Raw genomic sequence first — 22,517 nt, forward strand, 5'->3', positions numbered from 1 at the left:
AGACGGGGAAGGATTATCATCTTTATCAATGCCGAGCGACCAAACCAAGAAACGTTCAGGGTATTCCAGCTTTGAAGGTCTGTTTGGATTTTCGTCAAGGCATTAAGAAAGTTGAGATCATAGAGCTCTGTTAGATGTCGGGGGATTTTAATGCCTAGGTAAGTAATATAATCTTTTCCCCACTGAAATGGGAACGAAGCCTGGCAATGCGCGACTTCTGATGGTGGGAGAGAGACATTGAGGGCCTGGGATTTAGAGTAGTTAATCTTAAAATTGGACAATGTTCCGAAGTGGTTAATGTCTTTCAACAGATTGGGAAGGGATGTGCGAGGTGATTGTAGTGATAATAGTATGTCGTCTGCAAAAGCAGCAACCTTAAATTCCCTGCGGTTTATGGGAATACCCTGAATATCAGGGTTGGCTCTTATTCTGTTGAGGAGGGGTTCAAGAGACAGGACAAAAATTAGGGGGGACAGAGGGCATCCCTGACGGGTACCGTTGCTGATATGGAAGGCGTTCGACAGGAGGCCATTTGCTTTAACTCTTGCTGTTGGAGTAGTATATAGGGCACTAATGTGTGCAAACATGCGCTATAACAGTTTTAACCATTTCCAGCCCATGGACGTCATACAACGTTTTTGATCTTCAGTGGGAATATCTGAATGATGCCTTTCATAGTCGTCGATTCTGTGCACCATAAGAACAATCATATCGCTGCTCAGCCGCTTGATCGTTCTTACAGGCGGCGAGAGGGGACATCCCCCTCCCACCGCCCTCCAGTGCTTCTACTGGCTTGCCTGTGTGATCAGAGAGAAGGAATCCGCCGCCGCTGGACATTGAATATACAGATTTCCGGTGACCTGATGGTCCCCAGTCATCTCTATAACAATCGGAGACCCGGGCACGACATTATAAAGTAGTGCACGCCCGGAAGAAGTGAACAATGCCAATGACTCGGCTGGAAAGAAAGATCGTTCATTTTTTTTTTTTTATCTCAGTCTTTTCAGCCTGGTCTTTTAAACATCCAGATCTCTCCGTAAAGAGGACCTGTCACACACCATTCCTATTACAAGGGATGTTTACATTCCTTGTAATAGAAATAAAAATGATCAAAAAAAAATGTAAAGAGAAAGTGTAAAAATAAAAAAATTTAGGTAAAAAGAAAAATTTTTTAAATCGCCCTGTCCCCGCGTGTTTGCGCACGGAAGTGAGCGCATACGTAAGTCGTGCCCACAAATGTAATTGACATTCAAATCACACATGTGAGGTATCGCCACATGCATTAGAGTAAGAGCAACAATTCTAGCCCAAGACCTCCTCTTTACCTCTAAACTGGTAACCTGTAAAAGATTTTAAAGCGACCCTATGGAGATTTTTAAGTACCAAAGTTTGGTGCCATTCAACAAGTGTGCGCAATTTTAAAGCATGACATGTTAGGTATCTATTTACTCGACGTAACATCATCTTTCACATTATACAAAAAAATTGGGCTAACTTTACTGTTTTGTTATTTTTTAATTAACTAAACTGTTTGTTTTCCCCCCAAAAAAAGCGTTAAAAAAATTGTTACGCAAATATCGTGTGACATAAAAAGTTGCAGTGACTGCCATTTTATTCCCTAGGGTCTCTGCTAAAAAAACATATATAATGTTTGGGGGTTCTGAGTAATTTTCTAGCAAAAAATACTAATTTAAACTTGTAAGCAAAACGTTACAGAAAAGGCCCGGTATGGAAGTGGTTAATCGGGGAGCTGATGAAGCAGTCTAAAAATGTAGAATCCAATGGGGATCCCACTTTTAATGCCTTGCTGTTATATAGGGCAAAATATTGCTATACCCTATGACATATGTGGCCTAATAGGGAAGTGTTGCCCAAATATAGAAGGGTATTCATACCGCTTAAAGTGGAATTCCACTCACTTTTACAACTCTTCAGCATCCCTCACTAAATTGTGCACTGTAAACGAATTGGATATATTTTTATTTTTTTTCTCAGCACCTACTGTATATCTGCTGTATTCATTTTTCACTTCCTCCTCCCTTGCCATGGCCCATCGTATCATTTCCTGTTTGCAATGCCTTCTGGGAAGGGGCGGCAACTTCCTCTGACACTGCCGTTGCTATGGAAACCTGACCTGAAACCTATTACACTACTTGTGCTGCACTGAGCATGTGCAAGATCTGCATAGTGAGACCCAGGAAGAAATACAGTCTGGCTTCAGATGCCCACACTTAAGATGGCCACGGCCTGCTATAAGTTTATAAAATAACACTACGGCTATAAACTAACAAAACAGACCTTGGTTTACAGGCTAACTTTACTAGAATACATTAAGCTTGTGTATTATAGGGGTATTTTTATTTAAAATGTATCATTTCGGCCGGAACACCACTTTAACTTCATGGTGTATAGGGCAAGGATACAACCCTGTCACACACCCAGGTAGACAGACCATGACAAAGTCATACGTAAAAAATAAACAATAAAAAAAAATGGTAAAGCTCATAAGTGCTTTTTTAACACCACTACCTTTCCATAATACTGACTTTTCAGAATAATAAATACAACCAAGGCTGAATGAAAGGTTTTGCGTAGGAAAACACTCTAATTAACTGTGAAGTGGAGCCTTTGCTCTAGGTAGCAGACAAGCACAATAGGTTATTATTATACATCTGGTGATTTTTTGTTATGCAGCATCGTCCATGGCAATTCCAGGTGAATAGTGGTTCCAAACATCTTTTTAATAATCTTGCTTTGTGTAACAGGTTTTTAACACACAAATATGTATGAGGTTCAGGAGAATTTAATAAGAGGTGACTCTCCTTGTTAGGTTTTTTATTTGTTCATGTTATGTGCACCCAATGAGCTTGCTGAGAGTGGCTAGTACTGATGGCCAATGAGACTGTGTGGCACTGGATCTGCTTCATGATTACAATGTTGTGTTACAGGTGTTATACCTATTTTCTGTGATGTTAATGTTATTACTGTAGCTTAATAATGGACCATTTGAAACAAGCCATCAGGCAGCAGCATCCATGGTTACTAGGAAGCTCTGGGCCACCTGCATGCCCAGTTTAGTCCCAGTAACCTAGATAAATTAAGGGATGGGCAGCACAGTACATGGCAGATAAGTTTCAATATTGTGAAATGTAAAGTTATGCACTTAGGTGATAAAAAAAAATACACATGCAAAATACTTATTAAGAGAGGCTCCCCTTTTAAGAATCAGTAATGGGGTACTTGCGGATCACAGACTTGGCATTAGCATGCAAAGCCAAGTCACATCTATCAAAGCTAGATTGATGAATAATTCTACCAAAACACTGGTTCAGCCTCATCCTAATTATGCAGTTCAATATTGGTCAGCAATGCTTAGGAAAGAATTCAGCAAAGGGCAATAAAAGTAATAAGGGTGATGGAGGACCCAAGCCATGAGAACTGTTTACATAAACAACAGTTATACACTCTGGAGAAGAGGCGCTTAAAGTATAACTAAAGGCAAAACTTTGTTTTTGTCTTAGATAGAGTGCAGAGGGATTAGAACACTTGCCAGTTTTTTTTTTATTCCTGTCTGTGTCACTGTTAAGGAGATTCACCCTCTACATTTGTCCTGTTTACCATCATCATTGAATGTAAATGAAAATCCCAAATTTTGGGTTGTCCCCAGAAAGGTAATATAGGGGATACTAGTTCTAGTATCTGAAGGTCCCCAAGGGATTTCTTTAATTTGCAGCTGTATACTGTAGCTGATGAGTTTTAATAAAGGGACACTTACCTGTCCAAGGATCCAGCACTGTCCTCTCCCGGACCGCCTCCCATTGTGAACCTGGAGCGTGAGTTGGGTGGTGTACGGTTCCTTCCAGCGTGTATGCGGGCTATTCTCAGTGCTGGGAAAAGGCACCTACATATGTAAAAAGGCACTTTGTTATTTGATTTTAAGCTTTGTAATAAACAATATTACGCTATCGGATCCCTCCCGCTCTTATTTTTATTGGGTTACCACAGTGGAGAGGAGGATAGAAAGACAAGTCTCTTGATATATCCCTAAGAAAATTTAAGCAAGTTCCAAGACCTTACTATTTAAGCGCAATTTGACCGTCTTTTTAAGTAAAGAGGTCATGGCTGTCTGGTGATTAGGACATCCTATTGAGCATATTGGGTGTGTGTTTGGATACATTGCAAGGTGGTGATGGTTTTTTCACAATATTTTATATTGAAGAAACATCACTGAAGAATATATGGACTGTTTAAAGGACTTTTAATTAAAACCTGGTTTATAATTCACATTATGATTTAGCACTTTGAACTTTAATGTATTTGATGTATGCGGTTGTAACAGTTTTTTATTTTTGTATGGTACCGCAGATGCTCTATCTTAGTTGGTAACACTTTAGTACCACTGGCGCCCCCTTAATTTTTTCTGTTCACTTAAAGTTTCTTTTTATACACTTTCAGGGGAACAGTTATTTTAGTTTTATTCATTCACAAAAGGAATTAAGTTTTGGTGCAAGGCTTTTTGTTTCAATAATACAATATACAATAATAGCAGGGAGCAGGGTTGCCAACCTCCCGCAGCATTTTTTACTGACAAAACATGGAAATTTTACTGGCGGAGCACATTTTTTTCTTTTTTTACTGGTAACCTGAGAAATTACAGAACTCCTATTGAAAACTAACACAGTGAATATTTAAACAGTATAAACATGATATGGAAACTGACAATACCTATAACAAAGTAATTTGCTTGATTTACGCTTAAGTCAACACAGTATGAAATTATCAGCCCCTGATATTTACTGGCAGTTGTAAAAAAATCACTGATTTTTACAAACTGTCAGTAAATTTACTGGTGGTTGGCAATCCTGGCTGGGAGAGACAGGCATCCGACACACCCAGAAGTGTCAGATGGTGAAGATTCAATCTGTGTCTCTAGCTTTGCAAGAGAACAAAAACTGCAGCCAGCCTACACACTAATGGTTAGTTGTTTAAGTGTATCTTACAATGCTGTGTATGATTAACTGAAGAGATAATGGGGTTGATTTACTAAAACTGGAGAGTGCAAAATCAAAGGCAGCTCTGCATAGAAACCAATCAGCTTCCAGGTTTTTTTGTCAAAGCTTATTGGACATGCTAAAGTTAGAAGCTGATTGGCTACCATGCACAGCTGCACCAGATTTTGTACTCTCCAGTTTTAGTAAATCAGCCCCAATGTCTCCTTAAACTGCATTATTTTTGTTCATCTATCCCCTGAAAGTGTCACAGACTGGAGGCAGAAAGCATGAGTGTGTCTAATGTTACAATGCAAGGACAGAGGTAAATACTCATGAAATTGAACTGTGAACATGTGCAGGTTGTGCAGAATGACCTCAGCCACTTTCAACCACAATGTTTTCTCCTATGTTAAGAAATAAAATGTGTAATGTATCAGAACCTCATGACAGACTGACAAGCCGAAGACATGTCATACTGTGACAGCATGCAGACATTTCAAAAAGACATCACTTCTGCCTGCCGGCAAAGTACCTGCTCCTTTCAACTGTTGACTTATTTCTATATTTAGCTGTCCCTTAGGTTCCTGCCCTTTCCGATAAATCACTGCCAGCGTCTTCAAACATTCTTGATAGGAGCACGAGTTGTGTGCACCAAGTTTGCTGCTACGTTTGTCAGTGTATACCCTTGAGCATTGCAAATTCTCTAAAAAAACATTTTTTAAAAAGCCACATATCAGTATTTTAAGCTATGATAATGATTATATTTAAGGCATTGATAATAATAATGATAACAACAATTGTATATATGAATATCAAGTGATCTGCAATAGTAAAAACAACCCACCTTAACATACAAGTTTTGTACACCTGGCATATAGATGGCATATAGCAAACCAAATTATTTTTAAAGTTGTTTATTATAGCACTATTTTTTTTTTAAGCTCTGGAAGCTTTTATCCCTTCATCACCAGGCTATTTTTTGCTATTCAGTACTGTGCTACTTTAAATGCCAATTGTGCAGTCATGCAACGCTGTATCCAAATATAAAATTCTTTTGGTGATATTTGGTCACCACTGTGTTTTTTATTTTTTATTATATAAAGGAAAAAAGTTTTTAAAAAAAAAAAACAATATTGTTTTACTTACTGCCATATAACATATCCAATAAAAAAATGTAAAAAATCTAATTTCATCATAAATTTAGGCCAAAATCTATTCTGCTACATGTCTTTAGTAAAAAAAAATCCCAATAAGTGTATATTAATTGGTTTGCGTGAAAGTTATAGTGTCTACAAACAATGGTATATATACTGTATTTTTTTTATATACTAGTAATGGCGGCGAACTTATAGTGGGACTGCGATAGTGCGACAAAAAATCTGACACTAACTGAAACTGGGTGGGAAGTGGCTAACTGTCACTAACATCTCCAGTGACACTAATACAGTGATCAGTGCTAATAAAATGCACTGTCACTTGTCAACCAATGATATGTTAATGTTGACCCCCATACTTTAGTGGTATGATTTATATAACTACATATCATTAATGTAATGAATATTCACTTTCATAGTTTCATAGTAGGTGAGGTTGAAAAAAGACACAAGTCCATCAAGTCCAACCTATGTGTGTGATTATATGTCAGTATTACATTACATATCCCTGTATGTTGCGGTCATTCAGGTGATTATCTAATAGTTTCTTGAAGCTATCAATGCTCCCCGCTGAGACCACCGCCTGTGGAAGGGAATTCCACATCCTTGCCGCTCTTACAGTAAAGAACCCTCTACGTAGTTTAAGGTTAAACCTCTTTTCTTCTAATTGTAATGAGTGGCCACGAGTCTTATTAAACTCTCTTCTGCGAAAAAGTTTTATCCCTATTGTGGGGTCACCAGTACAGTATTTGTAAATTGAAATCCTATCCCCTCTCAAGTGTCTCTTCTCCAGAGAGAATAAGTTCAGCGCTCGCAACCTTTCCTCATAACTAAGATCCTCCAGACCCTTTATTAGCTTTGTTGCCCTTCTTTGTACTCGCTCCATTTCCAGTACATCCCTCCTGAGGACTGGTGCCCAGAACTGGACAGCATACTCCAGCTGCGGCCGGACCAGAGTCTTGTAGAGCGGGAGAATTATCGTTTTATCTCTGGAGTTGATCCCCCTTTTAATGCATGCCAATATTCTGTTTGCTTTATTAGCAGCAGCTTGGCATTGCATGCCATTGCTGAGCCTATCATCTACTAGGACCCCCAGGTCCTTTTCCATCCTAGATTCCCCCAGAGGTTCTCCCACCATATAGATTGCATTCATATTTTTGCCACCCAAATGCATTATTTTACATTTTTCTACATTGAACCTCATTTGCCATGTAGTCGCCCACCCCATTAATTTGTTCAGGTCTTTTTGCAAGGTTTCCACATCCTGCGGAGAAGTTATTGCCCTGCTTAGCTTAGTATCGTCTGCAAATACAGAGATTGAACTGTTTATCCCATCCTGCGGGTCGTTTATAAACAAATTAAATAGGATTGGTCCCAGCACAGAACCCTGAGGGACCCCACTACCCACCCCTGACCATTCTGAGTACTCCCCATTTATCACCGCCCTCTGAACACACCCTTGTAGCCACTTTCTCGTCTCCTTTCTTTTTTACAAAATAAAGAATAATGCCCCGTACACACGGTCGGACTTTGTTCAGACATTCCGACAACAAAATCCTAGGATTTTTTCCGACGGATGTTGGCTCAAACTTGTCTTGCATACACACGGTCACACAAAGTTGTCGGAAAATCCGATCGTTCTGAACGCGGTGACGTAAAACACGTACGTCGGGACTATAAACGGGGCAGTGGCCAATAGCTTTCATCTCTTTATTTATTCTGAGCATGCGTGGCACTTTGTGCGTCGGATTTGTGTACACACGATCGGAATTTCCGACAACGGATTTTGTTGTCGGAAAATTTTATATCCTGCTCTCAAACTTTGTGTGTCAGAAAATCCGATGGAAAATGTCCGATGGAGCCTACACACGGTCGGAATTTCCGACAACACGCTCCGATCGGACATTTTCCATCGGAAAATCCGACCGTGTGTACGGGGCATAATAGTTAAATGCACTGGGTTAACATTTAGGGGCAATCAAATGGTGTGCCTAACAATGTTTACTGTGTGGTGTTTTCACTAAGCAATGTGCTGGTTTTTACTCCCGGCTTTGCATGGAGAAAAAAAAAAGCACATCTTCGCTGCCTGTTTACCAACACAGTGCTCTCTTCTGTCATTCGCTCAGCCAATCAGTGGGTCCCGGCCATAAAGGATTGGCCTGGACTCGCTGATTGGCATGTGCTGGAGCGAATAGCAGCACAGCTGGGGCAGCCCCTACCCAGGATAGCCGGATCACATACATGTAGGCAGGGTGCCTTTGGCCAATCATGGCTCAGGGGGCTAAGTCCACGCCGCACACAATATAAGGCTGCTTACATGGCGGCCGTATGTAGTGTGATACGTGGAGATTGAGAGAACTTGAGTTAGATTAGGCAGGTTAGTAAGTGAAGTGCAGGCAGTGTATTAATATAAATATATATATATATATATATACACAGTGTAGTCAGTATATACAGTGCAGGCAGTGTATATATATATATATATATATATATATATATACAGTGCAGTCAGTGTACAGTATATAATACAGTGCCTTGAAGTGGTTAGGGAAACCCTTTAGACAGAATTAGGAAAAAAACAGCATGGGGTCCCTCCCCAAAATCCATACCAGGCCCTTTTGGTCTGGTATAAATTTTTGAGGGGAACTCAATGCCAAAATAAAAAAAAACAGTGTGGGGTCCCCCCAAAATCCATACCAGCGCCTTATCTGAGCAAGCAGCCTGGCAGGCCAGGAAAGGGGAGGGCAAGCAAGCCCTCCCCCGAGCCATACCAGGCCACTTGCCCTCAACATGGGAAAGGTGCTTTGGGGTTCCCTTAAAAAATGGATCTTAAGGGGAAATTGGTGTGGGTCCCCCAAAATCTATACCAGCCCCTTATCCGAGCATGCAGCCTGGAGGACAGGATGGGGGATGAGTGAGCGCCCCCCTCTTCTGAACCATACCAGGTCACATGCCCTCAATATGGGGAGGGTGCTTTGGGGTCCCCCCCAAAGCACCTTGTCCCCATGTTGATGGGGACAAGGACCTCTTCCCGACAACCCTGGCCATTGGTTGTCAGGGTCTGTGGGTGGGGGGCTTATCGGAATCTGGAACCCCCCTTTAACAAGGGGTGCCCCCAGATCCCGCCCCCCCCCCATGTGAATGGGTATCGGGTACATTGTACCCCTACCCATTCACCTAAAAATGTGTCAAAAAGTAAAAACCACAATAGACAGTTTTTGACAATTCCTTTTTTAAAAAAGAAAAAAAGTGTCCCGCGATGTCCATCCAACTTCAATCATGCCTTTGCTTTAGAATTTTCACACAGATGTGCCATTTTACAAGCAGACTAAGGGGACCCCCCAGGAAAGATCTTTAAAGGAATATTTCATTTTTATTGTTTCACTTTAAGCATTAATAAAATCACTGCTCCTGAAAAAACGGTTGTTTTAAAAACTTTTTTTGCATTGATACATGTCCCCATTTGATTTTTTAAAGTCATGTCCCATAAACTTTAATAAGGTTCACATGTTCGCTCAAACTTTTTTGCCTGTTCACATGTTCTGGTGCGAACCAAACCGGGGATTGTTCGGACCATCCCTAGTTACATTCATCCAGGCTGGACTAATGTAAGGCTGGACTCTACACTGAGAAAAATTATAAACGCAATACTTTTGTGTTTGCCCATATTTATCATGAGCTGAATGCAAAGATCTATGACTTTTTCTATGTACACAAAAGGCCTATTTCTCTCAAATATTGTTCACAAATCTGTCTAAATCTGTGTTATTGAGCACTTCTTCTTTGCTGAGATAATCCATCCATCTCACAGGTGTGGCATATCAAGATGCTGATTAGACAGCATGATTATTGCACAGGTGTGCCTTAGGCTGGCCACAATAAAAGGCCGCTCTAAAATGTGCAGTTTTATCGCACAGCACAATGCCACAAATGTCGCAAGTTTTGAGGGAGCGTACAATTGGCATGCTGACTGCAGGAATGTTCACCAGAGCTGTTGCCCTTGAATTGAATGTTCATTTCTCTACCATAAGCCGTCTCCAAGGGAGTTTCAGAGAATTTGGCAGTACATCCAAACAGCCTCATAACTGCAGATCACGTGTAACCACACCAGCCCAGGACCTCCACATCCAGCATCTTTACCTCCAAGATCGTCTGAGACTAGCCATCCGGACAGCTGCATAACCAAAGACTTTCTGCACAAACTGTCAGAAACCATTTCAGGGAAGCTCATCAGCATGCTAGTTGCACTCATCGACCTGACTGCAGTTTGTCGTCGTGACTGACTTGAGTGGGCAAATGCTCACATTCGATGGCGTCTGGCACTTTGGAGAGGTGTTCTCTTCACGGATGAATCCCGGTTTTCACTGTACAGGGCAGATGGCAGACAGCGTGTATGGCATTGTGTGGGTGAGCGGTTTGCTGATGTCAATGTTGAGGATCAAGTGGCTCATGGTGGCGGTGGGGTTATGGTATGGCCAAGCGTATGCTATGGACAACGAACACAGGTGCATTTTATTGATGGCATTTTGAATGCACAGAGATACCGTGACGAGATCCTGAGGCCCATTGACACCAGCCAAAATACAGCCCGTGCGTACAGCAGCCTGTACGGCAGAATGTCCGACTTCTGTCAAATCAGCCAATGGCTTTGAGCACTGACCGGTGTGTTCTGGAGGGGGCTGCCCTCCTGTCAGAACACAATAGCTCAGTGGAGAGATTGCTGTACTAATATTGCATAGCTAGTACAGCGAGCTACTCCCGAGCTTCTCGTTTTTTTTTTCGTTCAGCCTGCTGGGTTGAATGAAAAAAAACTGTGTGTTAATCACGTACCTGATCAGAGACTGAAATGACGAGGTAGGCCCCCTCTTGAATCTCCAGCCCAGGTCCCGATGAAGGTGGAACAGAGGGTACCGAGGGACAGGAGGAACAGGAGTGCTGGCAGGTGTTGGTAAGAGTGCTTGAAGCAGGAGATGCAGACCCTGGCAGGCTGGCAGAACATCAGGTCAGGAACAGTAGCTGTGCATGAAATTCAGCCAAAGTTAAACAGGCACTCCATACAGGCTGCGGGTTCTAGATGCAATGCTTGTTAGAGCTTCCAGCAAGCTTGAAACAGTAACTCACTGTAATGAGCAGAACTGATACAGATGACAGCCAGATAGACACTTAAACCAAATGTGAGAGCAGAGCCGGGAACAGCAGCATGGTCACAGGGATAGCTGAGGTCAGCAGCAGGAGGGCAGCGAGGTACCGAATCATAAGACAGGGACATGTTCAAGAACGGAGCTGGGATCAGGAACTGGCAACAGAGCAGAAGCAGGATCCAAGTTCAGGTCAGAGGCAAGCCAAGTCAGCAAAAAGGGAAACAGGCAGAGTAATAGCAGGACACAGGGAACAGCTGAAAGACCAGTCAGCACTAAAACATTATCAGGAGTTCCTTTAAATAGTTCATCTGGCGCCAACCTGCATTGAGTGCGTACCTGTGCGCATTCCTATACGCATGCGTGTGCCTAGTCACCATTCTGCCGAGAATTTGGTGCACATGCACATTTCTATTAGCCATTCTGCACGCATGCGCATTTCTGCCAAATGTCTAGTAGTCATTTTCTGACAGTGTACTAGGCTTTACACCCTGTTGTAATTGCTAAGGCTGTTGAAAAGACATGGGAGCTCAAACACATCTCACTATCAGAGTCCCTAAAAACTGTTAAATGTTTTATATAGGGTTTTTGGTCATCTTTTGGCTCAGTTGTGGATCCAAATTTAAATAATCCTGAAGAAGCTTAAAAAGATGAAACCCAGTTTGAGACTTGTGATCTGGACCTGTGAATGTTATACTTTAGAGTCGTTAAAAAAAGTGCAATAAATTACTAGTTTTATAATGGAATCCTGCATTATCCTCTTCTCATTTACCACTTTGAAGAGCCATTACTGCTTACAGGTGAATACCACAAAAGAAAGAGCAGGTAAAACACGTGACCCAAGAGTGGGTGACATGGCAGCTGAAATCCTTCACCAGCAGAACGCTGTGAAATCTCTGCCAGTGGCAGGACAGATCAACTTTTAGACTTTTAAAGCAATTGTAAACTGCTGGTGGTAAAAAAAGGAGATATTCACAGTACCTACAGGTAAGCCTTATTATAGGCTTACCTGTAGGTAAAAGTGGTAGTACAGAGTTTACTACCAATTTAAGAGTGGATTGAGCACAAATGTATGGTGCATCATAAAAGAAACTTGAAGTCCAGGATAGGACTAATATTAACAGTAAGAATGGGGCACCATACCTTTTTAGAGACAAGACTGTTTGTGAAAAAGAACATAGCTGACCCATTTGGAGAACCACTTTTTCACTAACGCTGGATTGTTGGAGTGATTGCAAGAAAACAGACTGTGCCTGGTATATAATCATTTTATTTGTGTGATATAATAAGGGTTACAACACTGCCTATAAGTTGGTCCTTTGTTTTATGCTATACAATGTTTTTTTTTTCTCTGTTGTGGTTTACATTTCAAGTAAACATGGAAAAGCCTATTAAATGCAAACAGTTAGTTCTTCTAGGCACTGTGAATTACACAACAGACTTTTGGCATCACTTTGAAAACGTCCTTTGTAGACATCCTTATTTTTCTAGCAGTTTGTGAACGACTTTTTGTCTTCTTCAAAAATCTTCAGACATTAACATTTTAATGAATTTTTCCAGCTTGCTGAATTGAGTTTTGTAATCAATGGCGCCAATGGACTTTGTGATAGGAAATTGCAAGAGGACAATTAGAATGACTTTTACAGAAACTGAACCCTCTATTATTAATTAGAGTAATGATTAACTGCCAGTCATGTTTACCAGCAACAAAGCCTGAATTTAGCTGATAAGGTCTTAAAGGGAAATTATACTGCATGTCACCAAGAATTCATATTGTAGTGCAAGAATATTTATCTGAAAATATTTTTTGTTTTTGTTTTTTTGATTTCATGTATATCTCCTTGTTTGCATCGGTATGTTTCAGTGGCTCCCTGTATAAGACAATGCAATGTGAATCTTTGCTGAACAGCTCAAAAATCCAGTAATGTGTCACTCCACCCCTAGAGAAATTGATTTAAATTTGATAAAGAATAAAGTACAGTATCCCATGGCAACCAAACCAAATTCATTTTACAGATCTATGAATGCTGTAAATGGAAATCTGATTGGTTGTTAAGGGTCACTGCATTTAAAGCCCGGCTATAGGTGTTAACAACCCCTCCAATCGTTCAGGACAATGGCAAGATAAATGAACTTACTTACTTTTGTACTATTAACCACTTTGCATCAGGGCCAAATATGTCACTTCGCTCCTACAGGTAAAAATCATAATGTTTTTTCTAGAAAATTACTCAGAACCCCCAAACATTATATATATATTTTTAGCAGAGACCCTAGGGAATAAAATGGCAGTTGTTACAACTTATTGTGTGTCACACAGTATTTGCGCAGCGATATTTCAAACGTGTTTTTTTGGGGGGAACAAACAGTTCCATGAATTAAAAATAACAAAATAGTAAAGTTAGCCCAATTTTTTGTATAATGTGAAAGATTATGTTACGCCAAGTAAACAGATATCCACACACTCGTGGAATGGCGCCAAACTTTGGTACTTAAAAATCCCCATAGGCAATGTTTTAATTTTTTTTTTTAATGTTTAGTGTTACAGAGGAGGTCTAGAATTTTTGCTCTAGCTCTAATGCACGTGTCGATACCTGACATGTGTGATTTGAACGTTGTTTATATATGTGGGCCTGACTTACATATGCATTCACTTCTGCGTGCGAGCATGCGGGGATGGGGGCGCTTAAAAATTCTTTTTTTATTCTTTATTTTACTTAAATTTTTTTATTTTTACACTTTCTCTTTAATTTTTTTATCACTTTTATTCACAATGTCATGGCCGAGATACATCAAAACTTTCATAATTCATGTAGCCATCGGTTAAGGAGTCGTCATTCCAGGAGAGCATCCCCCGCAACAGAAAAGGTTGATTAAATTATCCTATCCAATGGAGAGCTGAGGGCAAGATACAAAACTTAGGTTGAAACAGAGTAACCTGAACAATGATGCCCCCTTACACGAAATCAGCTGACAAATTTGTGTTTTAAGATCCAGATAACAAAGCCTTTGATTCAAGGAAAGCTAGGGTAAATAACCCCATTGTTTAAAAGGGGGAGATCGCCTCCATAGTAAGAACCGAATGTTGACTCAGCTTTTCCCTAGACAATGGCAGAGATGCAAGGTTAATTATACACCAGTCACAAGTCTATGGACAATCTATAATGAATATGTGCCTAAAAGGAATTATTACATTTTGGTTATTTGGGTAGGACAATTGTTTATTGAAAATCATACCATCTATGCTGATATCTAATGGAACCCATTGTCTAAACTCCAGGAATTGTTTGCACAGCTAAACTCTTATCTAAATCGTCATTGAACCTGTCCAAAGTTCATTTCAAAAACGTTAGGAAAACATTTAAATCCTGTCTACTCAGTGGTATCTTAAAATACACATGATTATAAGTAATTCAAATTCTATATTATATTCCAGGTCATAGATACAATTATGATTTTAGTATCTACTGACCCATTGAGTACTCTGTCATAACTTAAAGATATGATATTTTGATATAGAACATCTTAAGAATTGTGTTAAGATACCTATCATTGTTATAAAAGACATATAAATCGTGACTATATCTACATAAAAATATCTATATAGCATGTGTTGTCCCAAGATAAATAGGTCTTCTTAGGATATGCAGGAGTTATCTGGAGAAATTCAGAGGACTGTTTCAGAACAACAGGGGATATTGTGTTTTTGAATATAAGGCACGATTACCGCAAATATTTTTTTTAACCTAGCCATTTGGGCTCCCCTGAGTTATTTGTACAATATTAAGAAAAATTGTTTTATTGCCGTGTTGATGTTTTTGATAAAGTGTATGAAATATTAATCACCAGAAATCCCGGTTCTGTATGAAATTGTGTAACTATACTTGTAAATTAATAAAGTCAAATTATTTATTTATTAATTTTATTGGGAGATATTTATACATTGGTAAGAATTCCCCATAGATTAACGAACTCAGGAAATTATTGTGGTATGTTATTGATTATCTGAACAAAGTTCACAATTTTATCGTGAGGTTGAGGGCACTGGAAAAAAAAACCCACTGGGATCTTAATTTAAATTCCCCATATGTATTATTAAGATTCCATACCACACTCACAACAATAAGGAATGTAAACATTCCTTGTAATAGTGTGTGACAGGTCCTCTTTATGGAGAGATCTGGGGTCTATCTGGGGCCTTTCCAGGTATTACATCACAACATCGCACCCAGGCCCCCGAGGTTCATAGAGATGACTGGGGACCATCTGATCACCAGAAATCTCTATGCTCAACTTCCAGCAGTGACCGATTTGGTCTCCGGCTTGTCGATCGCAGGGGCGAGCCTGTAGAAGGACCGGAGGGCGGCGGGAGGGGGGATGTCCCCTCCCGCCACCTGTAAGAATGATCAAGCAGCTGAACTGCCACTAAGATTGTTCTAACAGTGCACAGAATTGCCAGCTGAAAACGATGATATCTGGATGATACCTGTAGCTGCAGGCATCATTCAGATATCCCCACTCAAAGTCCATGACGTCATATGACGTACCTTGGGCGGAAAGTGGTTTTAAAATATTTTGGAGAAAAAAAAGCGTTTGCCAGTTAGGAACATTTTTAGATCATGCAAAAAATGCCTGCAGTGGTATTAAAGTGTATGTAAAACCCAACAACTAACTTCTCTTATTTGCTCCCTTTTGCTATGTTAAATAGATCATTGAAAATGACTTGTTACATTTGCTCGATAAGTGCAAAAAAATACCTGTTGATACTGCCAGAAATCCAATAAGCTGATAACTTCCTGTGCACAATATTATCAGCCCTGCACAGATCACCTTTGTGGACTACAGAAAACCTCCCCTCCATGTTATCAAGATGAGGAGGGGGAGATGTTCTGTACAGATACAGAACAGTGAGTAAGGAACCATTCATACTATGTGCAGCGACTGGTGTTTTTGTGCATTTGATCAATGTCAGTCCCCTCAAGGGCACATAGAAAACAATTGTTTTCTATGTGTGCTGTTCCCACTGCATCACTGCCTTCATGTGGGTTGCATTGCATTGTGGAAAAACGCAGATGTGCTGCATTTATCCACAAGGCACGTAAGCAGCGTACCTGAGGTCGCTGTCCATTTTTCACAATAAAATTAATAAATAAGGTACACAATGGATGTTAGCCCATATGCTAAAAAGGATTGTTTTAGCATATGGATAGTGTAAATGGAACCTAGATATTGTTTCACTAGGACAGGAAGTGTGTTACTGGTAAAATCCCTAGGTAAAACAAAGCAAAAACAAAGAAAATCCCTAGGTAAAACAAAGGCTTAAAAAAGAAAACAAATGCACACAACTAATTAAAGAACTGATAAGCTATGAAGTATTACATTTCTAGATAGATAGATAGATAGATAGATAGATAGATAGATAGATAGATAGATAGATAGATAGATAGATAGATAGATAGATAGATAGATTTAGTTTCATACATCCTTGGTTATATTGTGAGGAGGCCACATGGGGTAAAACCAAGAAGAGATATGCATTATTCATTAAAACTATGTTTATAATAAATACAACCAGTCAGCAGAAGGAAAATTGATACGGAGAAAGGATGTGCTCTTTCTAGCTACATTATGCATGGGAAATAGTTAGTTCTCCTCATTAAAAGTGATATAAATACAAGAGACATGTCCAGCCATTAAGAGACATGCATTTCACAACTAATTAGAAAGGCTCACAACATTTCAGGAATAAACTGCATTGAAAATACAAATCTGAGATGTTCTCAAAGCTTAAGTATGCTAATGTGTGACTTTTGTGAATCACAAATAAATCGCCTGTTTTCTGCAAAGTCCTTGAATCATGCATTACCTCTTTGAAGACAGCTTTGTGTTGTTTTAAAATGCTTACAATATTGAACATAGTCACTTGTATGATTACAATTCCTAATGGCAGTACTTGTAGAATATACACATTGTTCAGATAGCACATTCATTCCAGAAGATGCTCTGGGAAAGTGCATGTGGTTTTCTTGGGGCTGAAATAAATTTAAAAAATGGGTTTGTTTTATAAGGCAAAAGGCAGATATGCAAAGGTAAGATAAATATAGTACAGATTACTATACTTAAAGCTGAGCTCCACCTAAAAGGGGAGGTCCGCTTGTTTGCACCCTCCCCCCCTCCACTGGCACGTTTGGATGAAACGGCTTGGGGTGCCTTTTGCATTGCAGGATCCCTGGACAGGTAAATGTCCTTATATTAAAAGTTAGCAGTTACAGAATTTTTTAGCTGTTGACTTTTAATTTTTTTTTTTTTTTACAGGCTGGAACTCTGCTTTAACAGATCATTTCTATTTGACAGGCCATATAGAATAAAGCCACATTTAAATGATGTGGCAAACTGAAATTATGTTTTTTATTCGTAGTCATGCAAATTGTGACAATTTCACCAGAAATGTCATCCACTCAGGTGATTGGTTCTCTTTCTGCCCAACAATTGATTTCTTATTAGGTAAAGTTAAAGGTTGCTAAATTCTGGGCACAATGTATGCAGGGGACTATGTATGCAGGGTTTTCTGTTTTTTCTTTATAAATATGGAGTCACACTTTAAATGTCTCTTTGTTGTGATATGATAAACAAAGTATTAAAGTGATTGTAAAGGATCGTTTTTTTTTTAATAACAAACATGTCATACTTATTTCCACTGTGCAGCTTGTTTTGCACAGAGTGGCCCCGAACATCCTCTCCTGGGGTCCCCCCGGCAGCTCTTGTGGCTCCTCCCCACATCAGATAACCCCCTAAGAGAAGCACTATCCTGGGGGGTTACCTTGCGGGCACGCTCCCGAGTCCAGCATTTGTGTCCACAGACACAAATGTCGGACTCGGCCCCGCCCCCTGCGTCATTGGATTTGATTGACAGCAGTGGGAGCCAATGGCTGCGCTGCTATCAATCTATCCAATCAAGAGCAGGGACTCCATGGAGAGAGGGACAGTGCGTACCCGCCAAACAGATGAAGGGGCTCAGGTAAGTAAAACGGGGGAGGCTGGGATGCATTAAGGTGAAAAAACAGGAGGGTTTACGAACCCTTTAATTATATTTATTACAGTCATTTACAACATATATTACACCAACAATTTACACAGCATATTGTACATTCACATCAGTGCCTGCCCTCCAGAAGCTTACAATCTAAGCTCCCCATCTCACATTCATACATATGAGGGCCAATTTAGACAGGAGTCAATAAACCTACCAGCATGTTTTTAGAGTGTGGGAGGAAACCCATGAAGGCACATGGAGAACATGCAAACTCCATGTTGTGGTTGGGATTGAAACAATGGAGTACTGTCTTTGATACTTCTTTTATTTTCACTAACATACAATTTTCCAGAACAATCTTTCGGGCTTGTCATCTTCTTTAAAGTCCAAGCAGTACTCAATTGTTTTTGTTGCAAATGCTTTAATATGGCTTCAATCACCTCAAGCAAGGTGGTTGGGATTCAAACCGACAACCCTAGTGCTGCTAGGCGGAAGTGCTAAGCATTTAGCCACTGTGCTACCCACTTAAAAAAGAAGAAACACAGTTTTAAAAGCATAGTCCAACTTTTGGAAAAAGTCAATAAATGTAAGCATATTAATTAAAGAAAAAAATGTTCATTTATTATTTTACTGCATTTATGCCAGAAAAACATTGCAACCCATATCAGTGCATCAGTATGCAAAAAAACGGCATCTGCAGACTCTTTCCCTTGTCCAGGTCTGTACGGAGGTACAGACCTACTGTTGTCGGTCAGGAAGAAGTAATCGATGGACTACACCATGATTAGATGATGACACCGCACTTGTGCTCCATTATGATCTTTAAATCCCTCCCTGCGATTATGACCGAGGAGTAAAGAACTCCACAATTATGATAAGTGTCATGGTGTTTTGAGGGTGGGGGGTGGGGAATGTTGCAAAATTTTATTTTATACTCTAAGTGTTCCTTCACACTTGCAGCTGGAGGGCAGTAAAAATAGGTGGCCGAGCTATGGTTTTACTACCCTCCGACCACCGACTGCTTGTAATCCTGACATTACAGCCTGACAGGGATGTACACATGCCGTAGCCACAATTGTTTGCTTTTCCGCCACAGAATTTTTAACTCAGGCTGCGCAGTTTGACAGATAGCAACGTAAAGTAGCCATTCAGCATTTAAGAAAAAAAGTAAAAAACAACAACAAAAAAACAGGCACAAGGAGGCGGCAGTAGCATATGCTGATCACCTGCCAGCCGCAGCTATACTGCCCTCTGAAAAGCAATCCTTACAGCCTGTCTGAAAGAACCCTAAATATGTATGTAACATGAAAAGTGTTTCTCTATTGCATCCTTATTGACCTGTATGAAGAAACCAAATTAATAAATGAATTCAAAACTGAATTAAAAAAATCAACCACTGCAAGTTCCTTCAATGGTTCTTCACAAATAAGTCAGTTGCATACCCACAGATGCCAACTCAACCCTAATAACCTAATTCCACCATTAAAAAATGCAAGCTGGTATAAAATATCATAAATGCAGATCCAAACAAACAGAACAAACTACCTACAGTAGCTGCACCAAAGGCATAAATTGAAGAAAACATGCTTGTATCTGCATACCCATATGATAAACCCCCAGCAGCACCAAACAACCTTGGGAATTTTGTGCCAACAAGTAACCGTATATAGAGCCTGTAACACCAAATACACTAGGTTACTGCAGCATGGCCTACTAAAAAAGTAAAGTCATACCTAAAACTAGTCTTCTGTCCTTTGACTAGGAACATTGCTTTCAAATACCCTATGACTTCACCAAGCTTCCATGACATGAACTAGATAAAACAATAATGACCCAGAAATATAACGTAGCACCCTGATGTTTAGGCAGGGTTGTTCTTAAATTTACCTGCCAGGTGTATTTGCCTTGGCCAATTGTTAGGGATCAATTGATTTCACCCTAAGTCTGGAATTGCTGCACTTCTCTCTTCTGTCACTGGTATCTGGTGACATTAGATAAGACAAAGGCATTGCAAGGACAGAAGAATAGATAGGGTATCTCAGCCAATGGGCATGGATTTTCTTGGGTCCCTTGGCCTGCTGGGAGAGCCTATTTATTTGGGTGAGGTCAGGTGATTGGGGTTCTGTGCCACCTGGACGGCTGTCTGGGTGGACGTGTGTTGTGCTGCCCGGGCTGCTACGCCGGAGTTTGGGCCTGTCCATCTGGCTGCTAGACTGTCTGAGGGCCTATCCATAAGCAAGAGAGGATCGTAGGGTTGAGATTGCGACCTGCAGTCCAACCAGAAGTGACAGTTCTGCTGGCCTGAGCAGTATTCTCACCAACCGGGGATGGTGAAAAATCAGGAAACTTCAGCAGGTGCCAAGCCAGGGACCCAGCTAATGGGGTGACGCTTGAGAGAGCCAAGCCAGAGACACAGCAGGGAAGCAGGGATGACGCTTGAGGAAGATACTAAAGTAAGAAGATTTGAAGAGCTCACGGGATTCAGTGGCAGTGGATCAGCAAGTCTAGTAAGAGAGACTGGGAGCTCAGTGGGCTGAGAGTCCACAAGAAGTGACTGTATGAAAGTAAAGCAGTTTATTACAATCTGTGTTAGGAACTGTTCTAAGACTGTTGCCATAGGAGACAGTGCTCCTACACATGCAGATGTGGTGTCTTGCTGGATGCCTTTCCCTGCATGGCTGTAGAAGTCTTGGAGTCTGCTAATTAACATTGCAACTACCTAAGGGTGTCCTGACCCTAAACCCTCTCTCCCACTGTTCTGTTCAAGAGTAAATAAATCTCTTTTGCATTCAAGAAGTGTCTGGCACCCATGAATCTACCTTACATTACACCCACTATGCCTTGCAACCCACTCTATACAGAAGGATGTCAGCTGATCTTGACTCTGGAGGTTCTCATTAGACTAAAGGAGGCCTGGGACCTTGCTATAATAAAAAAATGGTTTGGGCAGAAAAGTTCACCATATGTTAAACTAACTCTACTTCACCCCCCTACAGTATTAGTCTTGAAGACACTCTCTGGCCAGCCCAGCCCAAATTCCACTCTCATGGTAAATATTGCAGTTTGAAAACACAGCTCTGCTGCAAACCAAGTCATGTAGGCCTTCTGCATACACTTTCTAAAATTCCTGCTCTAACCTGCAATGCCCATATACATTAACATTACCAAAATAAGTAGCTGATGCCTCTGCAGCCTATAGATGCAGACTTACTGTGTCTAATGGTAAATTATGCTCAATATACAATAGTGAGTCCTTGCAGCCTTAACAATGTGACTAACGAATTATGACATATAGCCCTTAGCTAAACACCCAGCATGCTCACTAAAACTCTCTGGGGTGACATATTAACTCACAAAGTCAGTCACGAACCAACCTTGTAATCTTACATTGACTTGACTATTTCAAAATGTTAGAAAGTTACTCTTAGCTGGGTAATACAATACTGTCAAAAGGGTGTAAAAGCAGATGTATTTTTTAGTAGTTACACATTAAAGTTTTTAATAATTACATGTTTTATGGTTGAAGCTGGCCACTTCTACAGGAAAGGTGCATATGCACTGAAAGTGGTTGTAAAGGCAGAAGGTTTTTTAACTTAATGCATTCTATGCATTCTATTCTATTCCATAGCCCCCCTAATACTTACCTGAGCCCCATCTCTGTCCAGCAATGTGCATGAATGCCTCGGCCATCTGGGACTTTCCCTCCTGATTGGCTGAGACACAGCAGCATCACCTATGGCAGTGGCACCATTGGCTCCCACTGCTGTCAATCAAATTCAGTTAGCCAATCAGGAGAGAGAGGAGGTGGGGCCGACCGCAGCTCTGTGTCTGAATGCTTGGCTTGGGTGTCCCCATAGCAAGCTGTTTGCTGTGGGGGCACTCGACAGGAGGGAGGGGCTAGGAGCACCAACGAGGGACCCGAGAAGAGGAGGATCTGGGCTGCTCTGTACAAAACCATTACAGAGAGCAGGTAAGTATAACATGTTTGTTATTTTTTAAGAAAAAAAAAACAAGACCTTACAATCACTTTAAACAGAGCTCTATGCACATTATTCCTGGATTTTCCTAAAAATAAATCTTAAAGGATAAGTTCACCTTTGTAAAAAAAATAATAAATGCACATCTTTTTGCAGGTAAAAAAATGTGCATTTATTTATTTATTTATTTTACTTGAAGCCTGCAAAGCTTTGCACCTGCGATC

At 40.5% G+C, this 22,517-nt stretch overlaps 1 long non-coding RNA gene across 1 annotated transcript in view; it reads right to left on the reverse strand.

The window, feature by feature from the left end:
* Positions 1 to 3,902, reverse strand: part of LOC141130066 (uncharacterized) — a 104,837-nt gene extending 100,935 nt beyond the window's left edge. Inside the window, exon 1 of the long non-coding RNA XR_012241973.1 lies at positions 3,776 to 3,902. This is a non-coding gene — a long non-coding RNA (uncharacterized lncRNA). The remainder of the gene's footprint in view (positions 1 to 3,775) is intronic.
* Positions 3,903 to 22,517: the final 18,615 nt, after the last annotated feature.

The sequence above is a fragment of the Aquarana catesbeiana genome, linkage group LG02 (assembly GCF_042186555.1).
Source record: "Aquarana catesbeiana isolate 2022-GZ linkage group LG02, ASM4218655v1, whole genome shotgun sequence".
Lineage (NCBI taxonomy): Eukaryota > Metazoa > Chordata > Amphibia > Anura > Ranidae > Aquarana > Aquarana catesbeiana.